This window comes from Thalassophryne amazonica, chromosome 9 (assembly GCF_902500255.1).
Source record: "Thalassophryne amazonica chromosome 9, fThaAma1.1, whole genome shotgun sequence".
Lineage (NCBI taxonomy): Eukaryota > Metazoa > Chordata > Actinopteri > Batrachoidiformes > Batrachoididae > Thalassophryne > Thalassophryne amazonica.
The window spans coordinates 110,512,811-110,516,864 of record NC_047111.1 but is presented as its reverse complement, the minus strand read 5'-3'; the positions used below and the strand labels follow the sequence as shown (position 1 = coordinate 110,516,864).

Genomic DNA, 4,054 nt, shown 5'->3' with positions numbered 1-4,054 from the left:
AGAAATCCTGAGGTCCAACTTTCCACTGAATGCGGCATGAACTTTGAACCTTGTCTTTATGTGTCCACCTTCATGTTGTCCCCAAGATCTCACAGAACAAACCCACTATAATTTCTCTGCAATCCTGCTTTCAGACCAAAGTCAATTTAGTCACTTTTTGTGTTAAACTGAAAGTGTCGATAACTTTATGTATGAAGACGAGAACAATTTTAATGACAAACCATCCAGTCATCACTTGCTTTGCCAAAAATGTGACCTGACTCACCTTTGCATGACCCGCTGCGCGCATGCTGCACATGCACACCTTTCCAGCACTCACACACTCAACAGGGCACAGATTTCACATCAGTAGAGAAGCTTGAATCTTCGACTGGACTGGGTTGCTTGACGTGAGGACGTTTCGCTTCAAATCACAGAAGCTTCCTCAGCTAAAATTCTTGCTCTGGTAGTCTGACTTCTGTCTTGACTCTTGTAGAGAAGAATAAATCAGAAGCCAACAAAAGCTGAAGTTTTTAACCTAACCAGACCCCTCCTACCGAGAGGCCGACTGTTATAGGCTAGTGACTAAACAATAGTTCTAATTAGCACCTTTTGTGCGCTTGTCCAGTCGAAGATTCAAGCTTCTCTACTATGGAAACCACCTGGACAACTGAGAGCCTACACAGAAACATTTCACATCAGTGTTTCTTTGTTTTGGTGAGTTTATTAGATCAGAGAATCCTGGAGGAACTTGAAGTGCCCCTCCCATCTTGTTCCCCCACACAAGAAAGATACCAGGACTTTGGTTTCAGGCTTCAGTGAACAGACTGAACCATCTATGTGCTGCTGCTGAAACTGAAGATGTCAACTTGTCACGAGCCTGAGCCTGATGGAAGCCCCGCCCTCAAACACAGGTCAGTTTTGTTGTTACACAAATGTAGACAAATACTATACTTCAGTTGTCAAAGATGAGCTGTTTTATTTCTGGTTCGTGTCCAAAATGCATGTTGTCTTCTCTTCTGCTTCTTTTGCTGTGAACATTCTGCAGTGGGAAGAGCCTCTGCAAGAGATCAATCCTGTGAGGCCTGGTGTCCAAAATGCTCATCACATGCTGACCTGAATAAGCAAAATGTGGACATCAACATGGATGAGCGAGAATATCCGTGGTGATGAGACAGTGACGACAAAACTCTGAAGACAACCATCTGGTTTCCCCAGAGTCCTGGTCAGGGCACTTCTAGTATTTATCAATTACTGGTCTTTAGCTCCTAATCTTTTTCTGAAACAACCTTTTTGGTCATTTCTCAGGTAGCCACCAGTGTCAAGATGTTCATAAATAGCATCAGCTGTGAGTCCTGTCAGCCATTTGTATGTTGTTAGGCAGCAGATGGGTCTGTACTTGTTGGGAAGCTGTGTTTCCTTGGTCTTTGGTAGTAGGCTTGTGTTCCCAGTCGTTAGCCAGTCTGGTGTGTCCTCTTCATTCAATATTTTTGTGAAAGCCACGACACAGGGGTGGTGCAATGCTGTCAGTCTTTTCAGACAAAAATTCTTTTCAACTTCTTCTCTCTCAGGTGGCTGTTGTACTTCTATTGTGCCGTTTGCCAACTTCCTGTACACTGGCCTGGGGTTTTTCGCAAATTGCTTGTTTATGTGTTTTGCATGCATTTTCTTGTCTTTGTTCCTAATCTGTGCGGCGAAAGCTTTCACTCAGGCTTGATGTTTAGCCAGCCTCCCACCCACCTGTTTATCTTCAACATTGTATTTTATTTTAATGAGACTAACTTTTTTTTTTTTTTTTTTAAAGGAGATTCCTTTTATGGTTGTGGCCTCCCAAAAATGTCCCACCATCCAGGACATTTACCACAGTCGGTGCCAGTGTAAGGCATGCAGCATCATTAAGGATCACACTCACCCCGCAAAAGGACTATTCGAACTGTTACCCTCTGGCAGGACGTACAGGAGTCTGCCACCCGTACCAAAAGACTCAGGAACAGTTACTATCCACAGGCTGTCAGACTACTGAACTCTAAATAACACAGAATTATGATAATAACACTGCACTAAGCCACTTCTTTAACACTATATGTCTATTGCTGTTATCAATGTGACTGTATCTCGTATGTCACCACCTTACCTTTCATAACTCATCTCAGTTTTTACTATTTATTATTACCTGTGCAGTAACTAGCTACATAACTGTGCAATATGTCATGTGCAATATGAACAATACTACAACCTGTGAATACTACAACCTGACTACTACTGACTATTATTATTATTTAATTATTTTTATATGCTTACATTTTCGGTATTTATATTGCATGCTATTAGTACTTCCTGCGAGTTTGAACAGTCCTTCTCATCCTAAGCATTTCATTGCACTGTTGACTCTGTGTTAACCTGCATATGATCAATAAATTATCTTGTATCTTGTAAGCCGATGCACGAAAACGGCACCACCAATCACATTATAATTTGGCACAGTTTCAGGATATTGACAAAATAAATGTGTGCAAGAAACTTACAGTTTAGTCTGTCTGGATATTTATTTTCTGTGGAGAAATTGTGTAGAATGGAGGTTTACAACCACATTTCTTATTTTTTCCATTTTTGGGTGAACTCGGCGGAGCCTTGCAATCGCGTGTTTTCTGCCACTTTTCAAGCCTATAAATTCCGTTCGAGCATTTGAAAACAGCACAACGTGCGCCTGTCATTATTGTATGTGTCGCTTAAGGCTTAAAGCCTTTGAAACAAGCCCTGTAAGTCTTAACTTCAAAGTCTGCTAACGCTACCATATACGAAATTCAATGGTAGCAGTGTGTGTTTGGGAGCTGTAATTTTTTACCCTGTTAGACCCACGCATCCGCAGAAACGTTGCACACTTCGCTTATTCGTCTTCTAATTCCCACTGCTCTGGGTCTGGGTGCATCTGTATACTGTTTTGTGGTTGAAGTGGTGAATGAGTCCTAATTTGTTGGGGCGGTGGATGACTCATTTTTGGGGGGCAGTGCCTGACTCCTAAGTTGTTGGGGTGGTGTTTGACTTCTACTTCTCCTTTTGTGCAAGAGGCTGGCTTGCTTTGGTGTTCTTTGCTGGATGCATGAATTATCATGTGTGTGTTCAGGTGGCTCTTGTGTCTAAATTCTTTATCACACTCAGAACAGATAAATGGTTTTTGCCCTGTATGAATTCTCATGTGTGTGTTCAGGTGGCTCTTGTGTCCAAATCGTTTACCACACTCAGAACAGACAAATGGTTTTTGCCCTGTATGAATTCTCATGTGTGTGTTCAGATGGCTCTTGTGTCCAAATCTTTTACCACACTCAGAACAGACAAATGCTTTTTGCCCTGTATGAATTACCATGTGTTTATTCAGGCTGCTCTTGTGTCCAAATCTTTTACCACACTCAGAACAGACAAATGCTTTTTGCCCTGTATGAATTACCATGTGTCTGTTCAGGTTGCCCTTTCGTCCAAATCTTTGACCACACTCAGAACAGACAAATGCTTTTTGCCCTGTATGAATTGTCATGTGTCTGTTCAGGTTGCTCTTTTGTCCAAATCTTTGACTGCACTCAGAACAGACAAATGCTTTTGCCCTGTATGAATTATCATGTGTGTGGTTAGGATGCTCTTTAGCCTAAATCTTCGACCACACTCAGAACAAACAAATGGTTTTTGTCCTGTCTGAATTCTAATCTGTTTGTTCAGACTGCTCTTATGTTTCTGTCTTTTACTCATATCAGAACAGCTAAATGGTTTTCCACTCGCTTGCCTCTCCTTTTGTTGCTCTGAGTTGTTCATGTGACCAGATGCTTTTCCACATTTAGAGCCTTTAAATTGTTTCTCATCAGTGTTGCCTGATTGAACAATATTAGTAATTTTTCGACAGTTAAAATGTGACTGAAGTTCTCTGGTCTGTTTCCAGTCATCACTGTCATCAGTCTCAGTTGCAGAACTGTCTGAACTCCTGCCACTGGTATCTGGTTGTAAATGACTGTATGGACCTGAGTTGCTGGTTGGTTGTGGTCCTCCATTGTCCTCCCCATCAGCTTCTGCTGTCAGTGTTCTGTGT

The 4,054-nt window shown here is 41.8% G+C and overlaps 1 long non-coding RNA gene across 1 annotated transcript; it reads left to right on the top strand.

Moving 5' to 3' along the window:
* The first annotated feature begins 1,484 nt into the window (after positions 1-1,484).
* Positions 1,485-3,794, top strand: LOC117517820. Its single transcript, XR_004562854.1, has 3 exons — positions 1,485-3,103; positions 3,356-3,450; positions 3,619-3,794. It is a non-coding gene; the product is annotated as an uncharacterized LOC117517820 (long non-coding RNA).
* Positions 3,795-4,054: the final 260 nt, after the last annotated feature.